This window comes from Nansenia antarctica, assembly GCF_963989245.1.
Source record: "Nansenia antarctica genome assembly, chromosome: 9".
In the NCBI taxonomy this organism is placed as follows: domain Eukaryota; kingdom Metazoa; phylum Chordata; class Actinopteri; order Argentiniformes; family Microstomatidae; genus Nansenia; species Nansenia antarctica.
The window spans coordinates 16836982-16859330 of NC_137679.1; the positions used below are offsets into that span (position 1 = coordinate 16836982).

Genomic DNA, 22349 nt, shown 5'->3' on the forward strand with positions numbered 1-22349 from the left:
CTTATGTCCATGATTTACAGTTTTTCTCAATTGCTTCCACACATTTTCTGAAAGCATGGCTCATTTTCTCAAAACGCTAAACACAAATCCAAAAACTCACACACAAAACCCTAAACCCTCTCAACAAATCTCTCACAAAAGCAAACACTGCATTCAAATTAATGTTATGTTTTCTCAAAATGAAATGTTGCCGTCACACACTATCAAATGAATAGACACTTCTAAAAATCAATTGAACTCTAATGTGCTCAAAGGGAAACACTATGATGAGCGGAAAACACTACTATGATAAGTTTATCAGTAAGCCTTTTGCATTTTCAGTGTTACACTACTTACAGTATATACAGTAGCCTGCTATAAACTGTTATGTTTTCATACTCAAATATAAAACACACAAATACAAGAATAGAATGTTTTTTTATTCTGAAATACTGTATACATCTCAACAAACAGTTGGATTTGTAAAATGCTCTTCATACAGAACAAATAATAGAAAAAAGAAAATAAGCCATCTTCATGTACTGTACAGAAAAATAAAATGAGGCTGCATCCTGCCTTTCGCTTCTGTCTGGCCACAGGACATCATCGACATCACAGGCAATGTTCTCCCTGGCCAAGCAGCAGGGAAAGTATTGCATGGGGTATGCGCTCATGGGGCCTGCGTTCATAAAGCTTCCAACACCAGTGGTCGATTCTGGGTGACGTTAACCAGATTTATGTGGAGTGGAACTCGATTAACGGGTCTGTGGCAATATGACACTGCATTTTTGCGTCCCATGCTCTAATCTTTCTCTTTCGTTCTGACTTTGGCCTATGTCCATGATTTACAGTTTTTCTCAATTGCTTCCACACATTTTCTGAAAGCATGGCTCGTTTTCTCAAAACGCTAAACACAAATCCAAAAACTCACAGACAAAACCCTAAACTCTCAACACATCTCTTGCAAAAGCAAACACTGCATTCAAAATAATGTTATGTCTTCTCAAAATGATTTTTCTTTTCATATACCTTCCAACACCAAGCTGAAAAAAACTCCTCAGTAGGGTTGAGAAATGGAGAATATTGTGGCTGGATGAAGAACAGAGAAACGTGGGTGGTCGATGAACCAGTTGCGGACCAGAGCAGCCCGGTGGAAACATACGCTGTCCCAGATGACAACATACCTGGGTAAGGTTGGTACGGTGGCCGACAAGGGCAAACGCGCTGCAAATACCGGAAACGCGCTGCATATAGAGAAACGCGCTGCAAATAGAGAAACGCGCTGCATATAGCTCACAACACAACGGAAGTGTAGAAAAACGCTGCAAATAGAGAAACGCGCTGCATATAGCTCACAACACAACGGAAGTGTAGAAAAACGCTGCAATTCAGTTCACAACACAACGGAACTGTTCTCACAACGGAAGTGTTCTGGGGGGGAACGATAAGTGGAACGGACCGGAGACGTGTTTTTGAAGTTCCGAAAAGCAGTTCTGAAGAGGTTGTGGAGTGAAGAGGCGACATAAAAGGTACATATTATATTTCTTATTTATGTCTGCAGATAACATGTGCTGTATTTCAAACCGAAGGGTTCATTCTATGCCCTACACCCTATGAAGGGTTCGTAGAAGCTTGTGCAGTGGAGGGATTCTTCAGCCTGGCTGGGGTTCCATACTATAATTGTGTGTGTGTTTGTGTGTGTGTGTGTGTGTTCTGGTACTGTATTTTCCCCATCTCTACCGTAATAGGAATATGGATGAGGGAACACACACACACACACACACACACACCCTGTGATGTTTTATTGATGAGTTTTAAAGGAAGGGATATGGGGATGAAGAAGGAATAGGTTTATTTTCCTCAAAACCTAGAATCTCATCTCTAGATTTATATTCTGGAGCAGCAGGAGTTTTTCTGCCGTCTATGATGTTTACACCACGACTTACACAAATTGCACAAAATGGAAACAGCTTAAGATCTTCACACACCGATGACTTTGCTGGGGCTGCCAGTCATATGTATGGCTCCTCAACAGCAAACCAACGAATCGAAAGCTGGTGGTCATACTTCCGCAAACAGAGGTGTCCTCAACTTTTAAAATATTTATTACACCCCTAGTAGGGAACACAGTATATCTTAAAATACCCATGGAATTTCATTCGTTCTGATTACTTGGTGGTACATCTAGTTGTTGGAGCATTGATTTCCATTCCACTGAACTGATCAGAAACACCTTAAAACACAGAGGGACCCCTTCTATTTAGTAAATACCTTTTGTGGCACTGCAGGTTTTCTGTTGTTTGATGATCATTATGCTAATTCTAAATCCATTACATGGAAATGCATCACCTACAACAAACTACATCTCTAATTTGAGTGTTTTTTCAGATCTCAATTCTGGATGGACCTCATGAATGACCTGAGGGAGAGAGATTTGTTCAGTGGCAGTCATGAGCACACATGCCTAGTGCGGTTTGTGTTCATGGGTGTGCTACAGCGGGACCTTGATGAATGCAGGGAAAAGTGGAACACACACACCATCAGACCTGTTCACCAGTCTCGTTGTCCATCTGGGAAACCAGATGTCATGTACAACCTGCCTCACAGGTTTGGTTCTATCAATTACAATAATTTTTTCATTCTTGTACTTCTACATTCACAATTCACATGTACTTCTAATTGTCTAAAATGCAATCAACTGTAGTTGCCTGTTGAGTAGCTTTCAATTGAAATACTTTTCTCTAAAAAATGATTATTTGATACAATGATACATTTATAACAAAATGTTTTAAGAAAACAGTACAGTTAGTGTGCCAGTTAACTGTTACCCACAGGTTTGGCAGAACTGACTGTGGGTTCAAAGTCCCACCACACGAACTAGGCCAGTTTGTTTCGGAGTCTACCTACAGTCCATGTGGAGATCAGCATCTCCAGGGACACTTTGAGAACCTGCAGAGAAGGCTTGGTCTGATGCAGGCCTTGACCTGGCAGTCTGGTGTACAGAACTATATCAGACTGAAGAACATGGCTGATATGTCATGATATGTGAGTACACATTTCAAAGAACAAAGTTAACCCTTTAACTACTGAAATCTAGTTAAGCCAGTTTAGTTTACTGTAGTCCAAACCCTGGGGAATTTTGTATCCCAAAGTCCATGTTGTTCTGAAACTCATTGTAATTCATGGCCATCGGTATCTCTATTGTGTTGGCGCAGGTTCTGCTCATTGGGAAGCGTGATGTCCGCAGAAAAAGCAGTTTTGGGTGGTGGCTGGATCCCAGAGGGAGGCAGTGTGTCGAGTCCTGTGGCGAACATGAGGATGTCCTGGAGGAAGATTCCTGTTTGTTTCTCTGAAAAAAGTAGATTTAGTTTAGTTGTAAAATATAATATTTCAATGGAACTGCCAGCAATAGAAGATGATATCAAGATGACATAATTAAAAGATCTGGGGACTGTTCAGGTCTTCTGCAGGGTAGGGAGTGTGTTTATGATGAGATAATTAAAAGAAACCTTCTGTGTCAAGAAGATAGTCTCTCCAGAATCCGAGTACACAGGTTTCTTCCTGTCGCCTTGTGCACCCTGCTTCACTGAGCTGAAAAAGAAAAATACCTACGGCTTAAATTCAGATGTCAATCCTCGTCTGGTTTCTTTGAAAAACATTAGGTTTAAAACATACAATACCAGCACATTTGGCATATTGGTGCACACTGCCCGTAAACATTTGACAAAGATGCAAGAAATACATTGAAAATCCACACAATTCTGAGTAAACTAGCAAATGTGTAAAGGTTGCATCTGTCAACACAGCTTACCTGTAGAAGTTATTCTGACCCCGGGCACATTTGTCTTGTTCCTGGACTGCGGTTTGTCCTCCATCCTAGTTTTACCCCAAAAATTTGCAGTTAATTTAATGACAGTGTTATTGGCTTAGTAACTAAAACAGCACACATTACATGTAGTTTGGCTTGGTGAATTAATGAAATTATTTACAGGCATTTCATAATTTCAGGTTCACACATTCAACACTAGAGGATATGGATTTTCTTACTTGATGAGATGCTGTCTGTAAGCGTCTGGCAGGTCTGGAAAAAAACAACAATTTAAACTGCTGTACTGTATTGTGCTGCTTGTGCAAGAAAAGTTCATGTTGACTGTGCTGTGTTTTACCCTTGCAAAATGTTCTCCATTCTTGGAGTGCTCACTTCATTTGGACCGTCCCACACCTGCATACAACACACAAATGACAGATTAGATCAAATGAAAATATTATCAAAATATTGTCAATTCACTTCATTTAAGGAGAAATGCCATGATGCAAACTGACCACGGTGTCTGAAAGTGGACTGTCTCCAGATGCCAAATTAACCATTTGAACCACACCGTCATCATCTTCACTTGAAGACTGTCCACTGTAACCTTTGAAAAAGAATAATTGGCATAATTGATGTGGGTATAAAGATGAATTTCACTCATTGCCTCAGTTTTACAGAGTGGAGCTTAAAACAAGGTGGAAACTTGCACTTACAACTGTTTGTGAATTGTTCACCAGGGCAAATGTACAGTGTTATTCTTTGGTAGGCCTTTCCAATGGCCTCCTTGTATTTCTCCACTGTGAAAGCGGTGTCTGTTCCTGGAATGTTTCGAACTTCCTGACCATCGGGGTACAGCAAGACATAGGAAACATCTTTCATGTCCTGGTTAAAATCTTTCAGCTTCTTTAAAGCAGCATCCAACAGTTGGTCAGATGACCATTGTGGTTGAACATCAAGGGGAAGTGACTTCCCTCTCACAGGTTTAAGGAAGTCACCTGTCCTCCTCATAATGCCAACAAATATCTTGACAGAACCAGCCTACGTTATGTCTGAATACGATCCAACGGCTAATTCCCAATAAAGAATCCCTCCACTGCACAAGCTTCTACGAACCCTTCATAGGGTGTAGGGCATAGAATGAGCCCTTCGGTTTGAAATACAGCACATGTTATCTGCAGACATAAATAAGAAATATAATATGTACCTTTTATGTCGCCTCTTCACTCCACAACCTCTTCAGAACTGCTTTTCGGAACTTCAAAAACACGTCTCCGGTCCGTTCCACTTATCGTTCCCCCCCAGAACACTTCCGTTGTGAGAACAGTTCCGTTGTGTTGTGAACTGAATTGCAGCGTTTTTCTACACTTCCGTTGTGTTGTGAGCTATATGCAGCGCGTTTCTCTATTTGCAGCGTTTTTCTACACTTCCGTTGTGTTGTGAGCTATATGCAGCGCGTTTCTCTATTTGCAGCGCGTTTCTCTATATGCAGCGCGTTTCCGGTATTTGCAGCGCGTTTGCCCTTGTCGGCCACCGTAGGTTGGAGGAGAGGAGACGGTCAAATACTCCAGATGAGAGAAGCTTCTCTGGCTGGATGTTGAAGTCACCCAGTAGTACGAGCGGCGTGCCATCATCAGAGAAGGAGCTGAGAAGGACATCCATCTCTTCTAGGAAGTGACTGAGCTGACCTGGGGGGCGATAGATAACAACAATGTGAAGTGACGGGGGAGGAGACAGAAACAGCATGGAATTCGAAGGAGGATATTGACAGGTGTGACAAGGGAAGGACACTATGTGACCACTTAGGCGAGATGAGACTTCGACCAGAGTGTAGGGGAATGAGAAAAGGAGTAGGAGTCTGAAAGGGCTGCTGGTGTAGCTGTATTTTCAGGTGAGATCCAGGTCTCAGCGAGAGCAAGGAAGTTGAGGGCCATGAACGAAGCATACGCTGAGATAGCCTCAGCTTTCCCCACCGCTGACTGGCAGTTCCAAAGACCTCCTGCGGCAATGAAGTCATGGTCAGTTGAAGAAGGTGGATAGATGAGATTGGAAGGGTTGCGAGGGGGGATGTAGCATCTGTGTCCTCCTGAGTGTCAGAAGAACAGGAATAGGGAGAAAGCACATTGTGATATTAGTCAGTAGAGGGGTAGAGGGCTAATGGACAGACAGAAGTTGGAATTGCTAAGCACTCAAGGTAGAGAAATATGACAAGAGAACAGTCAAAAAGGAAGAGAAGAGACTCAGTATTCTTAGTGCCCTGGCCTTCCTCGATGGACTCCCACAGATAGACTCCCTTGTCTTGTTGTCACGAGTCTTAGACTCCCACATATACTGTAGACTCCCTTGTCTTTGTGTCACAAGTCTTTGTGTCGCAGAGGCTGTCGCTCCCTGACTGTCCGGATATTAATGGAGGTTCAGTAATTGTTGGAGACTAGCAGGCTTGCAGCCCCTCCAACTAACGATCACTAAACGACCGGGCAGGTGAACTCACTCAGTCCAAAATGTATTGACCAGCTCACTGCTTGACCAGCTTTAACCCTTGTGTGGTGTTCGGGTCAATCGGACCCGTTTTCAATTTTTACTTAAAGAGAAATGGTACAAGAATACATTTTAGCAATCTGAAACTCCATGGCCTTGGCTCATTTTATATGAAAAACAAAAAACAAAAAACATTTTATTTTTTTACACATCTTACATTACCCCAACAAATGTATGTCCTTCATAAGGTGTTCGGGTCATTTTGACCCGGATACACAGAGACACAGAAACATACACACGCTCACACTGACACTCACTCACTCACTCACACACCTCTGCTCTGTCTTTCCCGTGCCGAGAAGCCGTCTGCTCTCGCACTCTTTACCCTTTGAAATGCAACATTGTATAATAATAATAAATAATAATATTGTACTGGACTCCTCACACCTGCACAAGAAGCCGTCTGCTCTGGCTTTCCCGCGCCGAGAAGCTGTCTGCTCTCGCACTTTTTACCCTTTGAATTGCAATGTTGTAAAAAAATGTATAATAATATTGTACTGCACCTGCACATCATGGGAGGGATAAAAGAGAGAAATAGCTCTCCATCCCAGTGTATAGGTCATTTCAACTACAATCCTCCACCAGCAACATGAAGAAAAGATTCAGTGTTCAGAGGGCCGTGGAGATAATATTTGAAGAGAGTGAGCAACATTGTGAAGTTGAAGGGGGGGAGGATGTTTCAGATGAGGATAATGTAGAAATTCTGATTCTGAAAGTGAATTTGGAGATGATTTTCACTCTGAGCATGCAGCAGAAGGATCCCCACAGCCAGCCACTGGAAGAGCCCCACAGCCAGCCACTGGAAGAGCCCAATCATCTCTTTTCTTTTCCTTTCAGAAACACATTTATTTATATCAGCCAAAGCAGTATGCTGATTTTTTTTTATGTTGTTAGTGTGTGTTTTTATAATTTACAAAAAAATAGGACAATATTTCAGCAAGATATTGATACGAAATTGAAAGCCATGGACACTTGCTGTTGTTCTGTATGTAAAATTTAAATTTGAAAGCTTTTTTTTCATGTACATAGCAACTTTAATATATATCACCTTTGGTGTATGTCCCTTTATATTGTACCTTCACCAGATTTTTAAAAAGGTATATTTTTGTGGATTATTGCCAAGTTTACAAGGCATCGTCCTTTTTTTTGGTCATGTATTCACTGGGTAATATTTACTATTTTGTTAAGTATGCTGTACTCAAAATGGAAGCATTGGTAACCAGTTTTACAGAGTCAGTGGATGGTAAAAGTATGTTCTTAAAACGTGTAATGATAGTGCTATTTGGTCACGTGTCAATGTTTTCTTTTTGTAATGGAGAATTGATCCACTTGTGATGAAATGGTTTCAACTGAACTGTGATAGTTTACCTGACAACGATAGTGGTGAGATTTTGGCTTGGGTGCTTATTCTGGCAACTCAGTCAATTAATTCTCCACATACTGTGTAGGGTTTCATCTTAAAACAGTTATATCTTAAAGTCAGATAGATGGAAATAAAGCAGCTATATTATGTACCCTGAATATACACATGGTTAGTGATTTTTTTTCTGTTTGATACATTGTTTATAAAATGTAAATGTTGTACAAACATTATTACTTAAGTATGAAATAACAACAGATCATGAGAGTATATATATATATATATTATACCCACAAATTGTATTTTGTTTTATTTTTCATCTGCTCCCGCTTAATATATAATAGTAAAAATAATTATGGAGGGCATTTTCAATGTAGGAGATCACTAGGAATACAATCCCAATGTTTTTAATAAGAGGGTGCAATTACTGAGGGCAAGTACATGTATTTTATGAGGACTCTTAAAGATACAGTTAGCAAGAAGCAGTTGGGGTGCTCATGACTTCAATCAAGAGTTCTGTAAACTAGACAGCCATGGTGAGTAGCTTACTGTAGCCTATTCTAAATGTTTCATTCATATACCGGTAGTCTACACTTTCTTGTTCAGTTCTGATATGCAACTAGTATGTATACTGCACACTCATTGATATATATAAATTTGTCTATAGGACATTAGGCTATAGGACATTAGGCTATAGGACATTAGACTATAGGACATTAGACTATAGGACATTAGACTATAGGACATTAGGCTATAGGACATTAGACTATAGGACATTAGACTATAGGACATTAGGTTATAGGACATTAGACTATAGGACATTAGACTATAGGACATTAGGCTATAGGACATTAGACTATAGGACATTAGGTTATAGGACATTAGACTATAGGACATTAGACTATAGGACATTAGGCTATAGGACATTAGGTTATAGGACATTAGACTATAGGACATTAGGCTATAGGACATTAGACTATAGGACATTAGACTATAGGACATTAGGCTATAGGACATTAGACTATAGGACATTAGGCTATAGGACATTAGACTATAGGACATTAGGTTATAGGACATTAGACTATAGGACATTAGGTTATAGGACATTAGGTTATAGGACATTAGACTATAGGACATTAGACTATAGGACATTAGACTATAGGACATTAGACTATAGGACATTAGGCTATAGGACATTAGACTATAGGACATTAGGTTATAGGACATTAGGTTATAGGACATTAGACTATAGGACATTAGACTATAGGACATTAGACTATAGGACATTAGACTATAGGACATTAGACTATAGGACATTAGGTTATAGGACATTAGACTATAGGACATTAGACTATAGGACATTAGGCTATAGGACATTAGACTATAGGACATTAGGTTATAGGACATTAGACTATAGGACATTAGACTATAGGACATTAGACTATAGGACATTAGACTATAGGACATTAGGCTATAGGACATTAGACTATAGGACATTAGGTTATAGGACATTAGACTATAGGACATTAGGTTATAGGACATTAGACTATAGGACATTAGGTTATAGGACATTAGACTATAGGACATTAGGCTATAGGACATTAGACTATAGGACATTAGGTTATAGGACAGTAGACTATAGGACATTAGGTTATAGGACATTAGACTATAGGACATTAGGCTATAGGACATTAGACTATAGGACATTAGACTATAGGATATTAGGTTATAGGACATTAGACTATAGGACATTAGACTATAGGACATTAGACTATAGGACATTAGGTTATAGGACATTAGACTATAGGACATTAGGTTATAGGACATTAGGTTATAGGACATTAGACTATAGGACATTAGGTTATAGGACATTAGACTATAGGACATTAGGCTATAGGACAATAGACTATAGGACATTAGGTTATAGGACATTAGACTATAGGACATTAGACTATAGGACATTAGGCTATAGGACATTAGGTTATAGGACATTAGACTATAGGACATTAGACTATAGGACATTAGACTATAGGACATTAGACTATAGGACATTAGGCTATAGGACATTAGACTATAGGACATTAGGCTATAGGACATTAGACTATAGGACATTAGGCTATAGGACATTAGACTATAGGACATTAGGTTATAGGACATTAGACTATAGGACATTAGACTATAGGACATTAGACTATAGGACATTAGACTATAGCACATTAGACTATAGTACATTAGGTTATAGGACATTAGACTATAGGACATTAGACTATAGGACATTAGGTTATAGGACATTAGGTTATAGGACATTAGGCTATAGGACATTAGACTATAGGACATTAGGTTATAGGACATTAGACTATAGGACATTAGACTATAGGATATTAGGTTATAGGACATTAGACTATAGGACATTAGACTATAGGACATTAGACTATAGGACATTAGGTTATAGGACATTAGGTTATAGGACATTAGACTATAGGACATTAGGTTATAGGACATTAGGTTATAGGACATTAGACTATAGGACATTAGACTATAGGACATTAGGTTATAGGACATTAGACTATAGGACATTAGGTTATAGGACATTAGACTATAGGACATTAGGCTATAGGACATTAGACTATAGGACATTAGACTATAGGACATTAGGCTATAGGACATTAGACTATAGGACATTAGGCTATAGGACATTAGACTATAGGACATTAGGTTATAGGACATTAGACTATAGGACATTAGGTTATAGGACATTAGACTATAGGACATTAGACTATAGGACATTAGACTATAGGACATTAGACTATAGGACATTAGACTATAGGACATTAGGTTATAGGACAGTAGACTATAGGACATTAGACTATAGGACATTAGACTATAGGACATTAGGCTATAGGACATTAGACTATAGGACATTAGACTATAGGACATTAGACTATAGGACATTAGACTATAGGACAGTAGACTGTAGGACATTAGACTATAGACTATAGGACATTAGGCTATAGGACATTAGACTATAGGACATTAGGCTATAGGACATTAGACTATAGGACATTAGACTATAGGACATTAGGCTATAGGACATTAGACTATAGGACATTAGACTATAGGACATTAGACTATAGGACATTAGGTTATAGGACATTAGACTATAGGAAATAAATTAGACTATAGGACATTAGGCTATAGGACATTAGACTATAGGACATTAGACTATAGGACATTAGGCTATAGGACATTAGACTATAGGACATTAGGCTATAGGACATTAGACTATAGGACATTAGGTTATAGGACATTAGACTATAGGACATTAGACTATAGGACATTAGACTATAGGACATTAGACTATAGGACATTAGGCTATAGGACATTAGACTATACGACATTAGACTATAGGACATTAGGCTATAGGACATTAGACTATAGGATATTAGGTTATAGGACATTAGACTATAGGACATTAGGTTATAGGACATTAGACTATAGGACATTAGACTATAGGACATTAGGTTATAGGACATTAGACTATAGGACATTAGACTATAGGACATTAGACTATAGGACATTAGGCTATAGGACATTAGACTATAGGACATTAGGTTATAGGACATTAGACTATAGGACATTAGACTATAGGACATTAGGTTATAGGACATTATACTATAGGACATTAGGCTATAGGACATTAGACTATAGAACATTAGACTATAGGACATTAGACTATAGGACATTAGACTATAGGACATTAGGTTATAGGACATTAGACTATAGGACATTAGACTATAGGACATTAGACTATAGGACATTAGGTTATAGGACATTAGACCATAGGACATTAGGTTATAGGACATTAGACTATAGGACATTAGACTATAGGACATTAGACTATAGGACATTAGGTTATAGGACATTAGACTATAGGACATTAGGTTATAGGACATTAGACTATAGGACATTAGACTATAGGACATTAGACTATAGGACATTAGGCTATAGGACATTAGACTATAGGACATTAGGTTATAGGACATTAGACTATAGGACATTAGACTATAGGACATTAGGTTATAGGACATTAGACTATAGGACATTAGGCTATAGGACATTAGACTATAGGACATTAGACTATAGGACATTAGACTATAGGACATTAGGTTATAGGACATTAGACTATAGGACATTAGACTATAGGACATTAGACTATAGGATATTAGGTTATAGGACATTAGACCATAGGACATTAGGTTATTGGACATTAGACTATAGGACATTAGGCTATAGGACATTAGGCTATATGACATTAGACTATAGGACATTAGGTTATAGGACATTAGACTATAGGACATTAGGCAGAGGCTGGAAAGGGTCTTCAGGTGGTCTGGTCGGTGGTCTGGTCGGTGGTCTGGTCGCCTCCTGTCTATATTATTCGCCTCTTGCAGTTCATGTCTTGGCTGGTGCTTCCGCAAGTCCTTTTGACGCTCTGCCGAGGTCCTGCAGTCCAGTCCATGAACGAGTCATTATCATGCCCATGGTGGGCAGGTTTGACACTCTGCTGGCTGCTGTGGCCCAGCTGAGGTCCTGCAGTCCAGTCCATGACGGAGTCAGGACCGTGTCCATGGCTGGAGGCAGGCAGGAAGGCTGGAGGGTGAAATACAAATACAATGTATTTAAATAAACTCTATTAATCAGTCAATGTTGATGATCTTCATGTGGCAAGTTATACAGTAGAGTAAAACAATGTGGCAGACACACTGGACTTAATGTGGAAGTGCTTACATCCAGTGTACAGTGCAGAGTCACTAGACACAACATATGCATTCATGAGTCTAAATAATACAAATTCCATTATATTTATATAGTTTTAGCACCTTAAGACATGTACTCACCAGCAGCAGAGACTGTGGGGACAGCTGGCTGGAACTGGAAGACTAGAAAGTGAAATACAAAAAAAATGAATTTATATAAACTGAATCAATCAGTAAATGCTGATGAGCTTCATGTGGCAAGGCTACAGTACTGTATATATATATATATATCAGTGGAGGCTCCTCCATAGAGGTGGAGGAGGCCTGGCCTCCCCAATAATTTGAGAGAAGAGAGAGTGATTTAAAAAAGCAATAATTATATGTATTTTATTTATTTATTTAACAAAAAACACATTTTAATATTAACATTATTTCCGTTTTGTTCATAAATCTGAAGTTTTCCATGGCTAAAACACAATATTGCAATTGTAAAGCACCTACAGGCCAGAATCCCTATCCGTTTGTATTGAGGGAGGCCAGGCCTCCCCAGGAAAGTGGTTTCTCATAGATGTCAATGTAATGCAATTTCTTTCATGGCAATATGTGATTGGCCAAATCACTGAAAATGGGTGGGCAGAGGAGGCCGGGCCTCACCATGCATTGAGTCCAGGGCTGAAAGATTGACATTTTGTTCGTCCAATCACATGAAGCCATTGAGAATTCGCCAGTCACTTCAGTCAAAGAAACACTCGCCATACCTTTGCAGGACACGTCTAAAACACCCATGGCTATTATCCCTGAAAATAATAGCTAATTTGGCCAAACACTTTTGCTTAAAATGACCTCGGAAGTCGGCGAGATTCTGGCGCGATTTATACATCGAATAGGTAGACAACATTTAGGATTTATTGAACAGTTTTATTTTTTTATGTAGTCGATTTCGTTTTATTACAAGTCAATTTAATATTCTTCTATAAGAACAGGGAACATTCCATCGCGAGCAAGCGGAAAAAAAATTGGCCTCCTCAATTCTGGAAGTCACCAGCCTCCACTGATATATAGTGGACCTTTAAGAAACTCACCAGCAGCACGGAGTATAGGTCTGTTCTGTTGGAGGTGGAGATTCTGTCCCTGTCCCTGGGTCTGGGTCTGGTTCTGAGCTCCTATAAAATGACAAGTTAAGAAGCAGCGGAGGTCTTCCTTGGAGAAAGACCAGGTCAGAACGTCGTAAATGTTTGGATCCAGAGGAAAAGGAGCACAAGGTGTGAAATGGCTCAGGTACTGTAGAATGTCCATCTCACTGGATTTCGTTGTCTGGTACTTGTAAATGGTAAATGGTAAATTGTAAATGGTAAATGCAACGTTGTCTTGTCTTGTTGACATTCAAGTTCTGTCATCGTCCTGTTGACATTCAAGTTCTGTCATCGTCCTGGGTAACCAGAACTCTGGGTCAGAGATCTGGTCAGATTGCTATTGTGACATCATCAGCAGCATGTCTCTGTACGGCTATGGAATCTGTAGCAGTCCTGTACTACATTACCCTACATGCTTTGCAATATCATATCTGGGTTGTTTGAGTGAAGTTTTATGAAGCAGTGTTCACTATGTGGCCACGTTGCAAATAATTAGTTTTCTGTTGCAATTTTTTTTTTTTTTTTTGGGTGGGGCATTTGGCGCCCCCCGGGCATTTTTATTTTCATTTAAATAATTTTGTCTCTGAATAAATGAATTTTATGTCTCTATGAAAACATGTCTCAGCCTACTGTCTCTATTACGCTTCGCGACACTCGCCTCATGCGAACCTCCCCTCCCACTCCCCCTCCCCCTCCCGCAACTAACGCGTGCCCTCTCTGAACGTTCATTGAGAATTACAACAAGCTAGCAGCTAGCAAATTAAACATCAGCAAGAATGAAAAGGACTAAGCCCTCGGGTGCACAGGGGAGGAAGCGGAGAAAGGAGGAGGAGGAGAAACTTACACATAACAGAGGTAGGCTATGTCATGTCCATTTATTAATATTTTCGTTTCTTATTTTGGTTAATATCAAGCTATGCAAACATTCGCTAATCGCTAGCTAGCTAGCATCATTCCATTACCCACTGCTGCACTGCAACATAGCTAGCTAGCTCTGTTGATGTGATAATTATGTTTATTTTATATTAGCTTGTCCCTGCTGCTCACAACAAACAAATCACCTTGCTATTACTGTATGATATTAATTTAGATGGTTTTAGCCCACTTGATGCTAGCTAATTCACTTCAGCTAGCTAAATCATGGTAAACCGGTTTTTTTTTTGTCCTTTTTTTTTCTTTCTTTTTCTGAGTGGGGCAGTCCCACTCATATTTATTTTCATTTTATTGACAGAGATAGTAGAGATTTAGACAGGAAGGATGCGGTGAGAGAGAGAGGAGGGATGACATGCAGGACATGTCCCTGGTGATGGTTCTGTTTATGAGTCCTACTCTGCAGCTACCAAATGTTTTAGCTTGTAATAGTCTAATATTTACTCTATAACTGTCCAGATGCACTGAGGAAATACTTTCAGAAGCCCCCAGACCCAGGTGCTGGAGAAGGGACATCTGATCTCCCATCTACACCATGTAAGTTCAGCCAATTATTTGTAGTCATTATTATTATTATTTTAATTTATTATTATTATTATTGTTGTTGTTGTTGTTGTTGTTGTTGTTGTTGTTGTTGAATGTTACAGATAGACCTTGTTACTAATTAAATGTAGGCATTAGTCAAATCAAATAAAGTTTATTTGTACAGTGCTACTTTATATGTAGTAGAATGACACAAAGGACTTAATGCAGTGGTGTAACAGTATGGATGTGCTACTAATAAATACTTTTTTCATATTTATTCATATTTATTCACTTTACTTGAATCCTCCATCATAAGGTCTTCATAATAGTGTCATAAAGTTGACATTAGAGGTGTATGTTTGGATTTGCCTGCAGGTGAAGGAGGGCTGGGCAAACGATCACAATTTCTTTTTCGATAATCGCAAGAATTAACGATCAATTATCGATTAATCGATAAGCTTTTTTTTCATTTTTTCATTTGTTTGTTTTCCTTGGGGAAAAAACGTTATTTGTGTTGCTATTGCACACATTCATTCATTCACATTCAAACTAGACACTACAGTCAGATAACAATCCTCTTAAACAAGGCAGTGAGTAGCTTAAATTGTTTAACTTAAAAACACATTTTACGTCATAAATAAAAATATAGAAAATAAGTAACTCACCATAGGAGCAGTAAAAAAACAGTTACTCACAAATAGGAGGATGACTGAAAACGTTAGTGTCCTTGAGAGCGTCCAGCTTAACTTAAATTTAAACTCCAGCGAGAGACTGTAGGCAGCAGGCCTACTGGTTCTTGTTCAGAAAGATGATCATGTTAACATGTTCAGGGGTGAGAGACGAACGCAATCTGGTGACACGTGGACAAACTAATTTCCATTATTATTATTATAAAAAATAAAAAAAATAAAAAAACGATTAACGATTATCGAGCAAAATATTTGTGATTGACCAAGATCCTTATCGATCAATTATCGATCGTCGATCATTGATGCCCACCCCACAAGCACTACTCTACAGCCTGCAGCAGACACCCCATCAACCTCAACATGCACAATTCAACAGCCTGCAGCAGACACCCCATCAGCATCATCTGGAACATATCCTGTATGTGAGTCTATCAAGGCAGCACCTACAGATCCTGCTGACTGGCCAGCCCTGTCTGATAAGGTGAGGACAGAGTTAGTTAGCAGAGGGCCATATCAAGTTACGTCAGACTTTAGATTTCCAAAAAGAGAGGATGGGAGAAGTTGCCATCATCACCACGTTTACAGAGCATTAGTGAATGGAGAGAAAATCAAGAGAAGCTGGGTTGTATATTCCAAGAAAAAAATTTGTCTTTACTGCTTCTGCTGCAAGCTGTTCTCACAAAAAGAATACAAACTCAACAGTGATGGACTTGATGACTGGAAGAATTGCAGTGACATACTCAAAAACCATGAGAACAGTCCTGAACATTCTAGGCACATGACATCGTGGAAGGAACTGGAGAATCGTCTTGACAAGGGCCAAACAATAGATCAAATAGAAATGGCACTTCTGGAGGCTGAAAGGAGGAAGTGGCGTGAAGTCCTGACCAGGTTGGTGGCCATAATTCCGTCGTTGGCAGAGCGAAATATTGCCCTTAGGGGGACCACAAACACACTTTATCAGCCGAATAATGGTAATTTTCTGAAAGAGGTTGAGCTCATGGCCAAGTTCGACCCAGTCCTTAATAGCTGTTAAAACTGGGGAATTCCCTAATGCTAATTCAGGCAATCAGGCTTCAAAGACAATGGTTTCAGTTGAAACTTAACTAGCAGGCCTCACAGCCTAATCAAACACAGTATCTACTACACAACTACCAATAACACAATAGCTTAAGTTACTATTCAGTTCCACTTACCAGCCAGAAAACAGATGTGTTCACTCACTCAGTCCAAAACCCACTTCCATCGAGTCCCCCCAGGCAACCTGGTGTCGATGGAGGGCAGCAAACATCATTAAGGACACCTCGCACCCCAACCACGGACTGTTTGACTCCCTACCTTCAAAGAGACTCAGGAAGTACAGGATCCTCAGGTCCCGTACCAGCAGGTTAGCTCACAGAGCTATTACTCTGATAAACAATCCCCCCCCTCCACACCCCCTGCTGAACTATTGCCCCCCCCCCCCACACACACACACACACGCACACACACTTGACTATGACTCTCTGTATCCCCCCCTACAATGGCTATGACAATGGAAAATGCCAATACTATGATGACAATGACAATACTTTGATGGCTTCACATCTCTGGCTAATGTGATCACTCTATAACCTTTGCACTACTGATGTTTATATTACTACCTTTGCACATACTGTATATTGCACATTGCTCATCTCCTGATATAGCTTCTTTTATACTTCTGCTAGATACTGTACATAAACTACCTCACTGTACTATCTATCTAACTGTACATAACTCATAACTGTCTATAGCTCATAACTGTATATACCTCTAAACTAAACTGATGTTTACAATACTACCTCTGCACATACTGTATATTGCATAGTTACCTATCACTACAATTCTTGTTCTGTTTATATCATGCCCCTATATCACTATTTGCACTTTTGGTTGGATGCTAAACTGCATTTCGCTGTATAGTACTTGTACTCTGCGATCACAATAAAGTTGAATCTAATCTAATCTAAAAACCACATGTACAGAATAACCAGATGTACAAAAGAAACTATCTGAGGTAAACTGTGGTGTGGTTTGGTTTTATTTGTCATTGGTTGAATTGGTGCCATACTGGGTGGATCATTGCCACCCCCTTTCCTTAATCTTTACCTCCTCTGCCAATTGCAAAACAGGGCAAAAAAGGATGCATGTTAGCCCCAGATAGGGGTAACTCGCAAAAAGAATCCCTCTTGCAGTGTGACGGCACCCAAAAGAGGAGTTTATTGAAAATGTTGACCGGGAGGGTACGGTGCAGAGAGGGGCCAGTGTGTGTGTGTGTGTGTGTGTGTGTGTGTGTGTGTGTGAGTGTGTGTGTGTGTGTGTGTGTGTGTGTGTGTATGGTGACTCTAAGCCTGTTTGGTAGCGAGTGTAAGCCATAGCGCTGTTTACATACTCTAACAAAGGAGCTCATGCATGTTTCATCACCACGCCATTGTTCAATTTGTCCGTGTGTAATACACCCCTGCTGCAAAGCTGCTTAGCGAATGACAGAGAGACAGAGAGACAGAGATAGAGAGAAAATAGAGAGAGAGAGAGAGAGAGAGAGAAAATAGAGAGAGAGAGAGAGAGAGAGAGAGAGAGAGAGAGAGAGAGATAGAGAGAGGGAGCAAAGGCATATTTATGGATCATCCTATTTCAGTCATAGTGGTTTGTGTGTGCAGTGTATCATATTTCAGAAGCGCAATCGGATTCTTTTTTTGAGAAGTAATTTATCAATACACCTGCTCAATGTATGAATAACGTGTATACAATGAACAGGTGTATTAACCAATGGCTAAAGAGACAACAAACCAAGCCTAATACACACAGACCCGAATACAAATGCTTTTAAACCGGCAGTTTCCCCACACCCCATAACTCACCATTATACTCACCATTATAATGCTTTATTAAATATGCATGTATGGCGGTAGCATAAGTCTGCATGAACGGCTGACAAACGAGTGCTTTATTTGGCTGTATGAATATTTAAAGGAGCTGTGCGCAAGTCTGTTGGAAACCTGCCTCCCTCCCCACACTGACACAGCACGCACAAACAACCCTGTGTCGCCCCTAGACACTCGATTTTAGAAAGCGCTTCTCGAGACCAAAACATTGTTCATAATTAATGCAGCATAATGGGACAGTGAAGACAGGTGTGGTGAAGTAAGGTGTGTTCCGTCACATCATTTGTGCAGGCATAAGTGAGCTCTAAATGTCTAGTATTGATTCTAGGCTTTGCGTTTGCCTTTGGAGTTCACTATTGGTGTCTGTTGAAATGAGGACCAAAGCAGTGTCAATGAAAGTCAAGGAAGGCTTTTTAGGCCCGACAAATCAGAAACAAAGCCAATACCCAATTTCAACAGTTTGGAACATCATCATAAAGAAAGCACTGGTGAGCTCAGCGATCGGGCTGGTAGACCAAGGCAGACTTCTACAGTGGATGACCGAAGAATGCTCAACGTAATTAATAAAATCCCCAAAACAACTGTCTCACTGAGCCGAACTAGAGAGGCTTCACAACAACTGCTCCTCCTGAGACATCTTCTGCCCCTCACCACTACGTCTCCTAAAGACACCCGCTTTTCCCTCTACTGTGTCCCTAAGAACTTCTATTGCCCCCCTTGTACTGTTTCTCAGTTTCTCCAGTAAAAAAAATAAATAAAATTTAGTAGAAGGCGATAGGGAGAAGGTTTTTCCTTCTATCAGTGGCCCCGGGCCCAAGCTAGATTACTCTTCCTGCAACGAATGGTGGATTGCTGATTCACATGCTTAGTATTCAAATGTATTGATTGTAAGTCGCTTTGGAATAAGGCGTCTGCTAAATGCCAAAAATGTAAATGTAAATGTCACTGCAAGGTGACAAAAACAAGGTGCCAAAAACAGGATAGTCAGGTTACGGTTTGCTAAAAAAAAGAGCCTGTAGAGTTATTATTATTATTATTATGTTCCAGAGTGATGGCTTTCCCGTCTTAACTGATGATGTACTGTAACTGCTGACAGCAGCAGTGGGATGAATTTAGTACAGAAACATCTTGTCAGCCCAAGTACAAGCACATGCCTCCAAGCTCATTGGATGGTGCTTTATCATACTCAGTAATGACCCAGGACTCAGTAATGACCCAAAACATACCAAAAACATGGCAACTAGGGAGTTTTACAGAACCTAAAAGTGGAAAGTTGTCAACTGGCCAAGTCAATCTCAAGATTTAAATCCAATTGAACATGCGTTTCATTTCCTGATGATTTGGTTTTAGGCAAAACGTACTCAAAACAAACAAAAAACTGAAGATGGCTGCAGTACAGGCCTGGCAGAGCAACACCAGAGAAGACACCCAGCGCCTGGTGGGGGTCAATGAGTTGCAGGCTTCAGGCAGTTATTGCATGCAAAGGATTGTCGACCAAATACTAAACACGAGTGCTTAATATGGACATTTGATATGTCCAGTCAGTTTTGATGGTCTAAAATAGGGGCAATATGTCTTTTAAAAAAGGGTTGTCATTTCTAAACGGTGAAACCAATATGTACACAAGTACCATCAAATAAAAGGTGAAAATATTGACTTTAACCTCATAGTAATAGTTTGATTTCAAATCCAAACCGTTGGAGTGTAGAGCCCAAAGAAGAAAAAATGCTTGTCATTACTTATGCAGGACATTGTATTTCTTCATTACCTGGTCGCTACTGATTTAACATTGTCCTTACAACCATTAGAAAGCTTCAGTTACATATATTACATATTGCACTTTTAACCTTTAAGTACAAGTCAAGTCACACAAGAGTAGTTGTATCTGTTTTCTACTTTCTCGGGATTCGGGATGCCCCCCCCCCCCCACACACACACTCTTTCTCTCTCATCTGAGGCATATCACTTACAGCGCTTATCTGTAACCTGACACCCATCGACAACTCCCAGATAACTCTTTATATTCTAATGCCTGGTCTATGATCAGGTGTGCTCATTAGCAAACAGTGGTGACGGTTAGGACAGGTGGAATAATAGCTGATTCTGGGTCAGAGCGTAACCAGAGCCCAACAGCACCAGTGTGCCCCAGCCCTCAAACTGACCGACTGATTGGGAAGTACCTGTGCAGGGAACCAGACACCCAGCACCCACACACTGCCCCCAACACACTCTCATACACACACACACACACACACACACACACACACACACACACACCCCTGAAACACACACACACACACAGCTGGTAGACAGGCACTCAGACAGAGGGGTTCGAAGGACTGAAGAGAGAGTGATCCCAGAGTGATCCCAGACTGCCACACAGGGAGAGAGAGAGAGAGAGAGAGGGAGGGAGAGAGAGAGAGAGAGAGAGAGAGAGAGAGAGAGAGAGAGAGAGGGAGGGAGGAGGGAGAGAGCAAGGCTGGGAGAAGCTACTCAAACCCACAACCACACAAGGGAGACCAGGGCCTCTCTTCACCAACTACAGCTATATTCTGACCAACACAACGCTATTGGAGATGCATCGACCGAGGAACCGATACACTATCCTGTGGAATTATCTGGACAAAGAAAAAAAAAACAACGGTTCACTTATCTACTCCTGTTACGACTGGATGGCCACTTTGTTTCAAGTCTAACATTCCACTGAGGTACTTCTGTTTTCTACTGGAGGTGGTGTCTGTTCCTCTGGCTGACTGGGCTGGAGGCTGACCGACCCGCTCACTGATGGATATTGTGAGGACTCGTTTCTACAGTGAAGAAGGTGTGGAAGGTTGGACCGAAATATTCTTCGTTCTCATCCCCAAAAAAGAAAGCCATATCTCTGGCCACAATTCAGTGATTAGCTGTGACCTCCAGTGGGTAGACTGACCCCCACCAGGGGGTCCTGACCCACCATTCTGGGGAACATTTCTACAGTAAAAACACAGAGAGAGAGACACAGAGAGAGAGAGAGTGAGAGACTCTTCTTTCTGTCGCTATGCACGGTCTTCCCTGCTCGGCTCTGAGCCATTGTTTTGGCAGCCCAGCGGACGTCACTTCCGACCCGGCGCCATCCCCGCACGCAGACACGGGCCGCCCCGGGTTCAGCACCCATAAAGAACACACCGTCGCGACCCGGGTTCTCTCCCAGCCAGTACCAAAACCGGTCCCGCTAGAATACCAGCAGCACCAGAGATCTGTCAGCTGCATCTCCACGTACACGAGAACTAGAACTCTGAACGGAACCCACTCTAACTCCAACTGTCGCCCGCTTGGGAGAGAGAGCAGCAGCAGCTTTCGGGCCTCTCCGGCTTGCCATAGCCTCTCTGAGGGCTCTGAGGAGGAGGATGCTGAGCTGGGGTTTAATGTGGAGGTGGGGATTAAGTACCCTCACATCCCCAGGCCCTCCATCATCAGACAGCCTATGGTAGGTGAGCTGCTGAGAAAGGAGGGAGTCACTCTTCTTCACCTAAATAGTTATAATGATTTGCATTTTGTTTTCATGCTTTTAAGAATTGAACTCCTTACTTGGTGATCATCTTGAGTTCTAAATGTATTTTGAAATAGTCTTTTATTTTCACATCCAATCACATTCGACCAGTCATTTATTTTGTTTACCTCTAAACTCAAATAACATTCAGAACCAGACTTGGGCAAGTCTGAGGAGGGCGTGTCTTACGCCAAA

General features: G+C 40.6%; 1 long non-coding RNA gene across 1 annotated transcript; it reads left to right on the top strand.

The window, feature by feature from the left end:
- The first annotated feature begins 1337 nt into the window (after positions 1-1337).
- LOC308165182 lies at positions 1338-3645 on the top strand. Its single transcript, XR_013937670.1, has 4 exons — positions 1338-1508; positions 2368-2586; positions 2814-3024; positions 3195-3645. It is a non-coding gene; the product is annotated as an uncharacterized lncRNA (long non-coding RNA).
- Positions 3646-22349: the final 18704 nt, after the last annotated feature.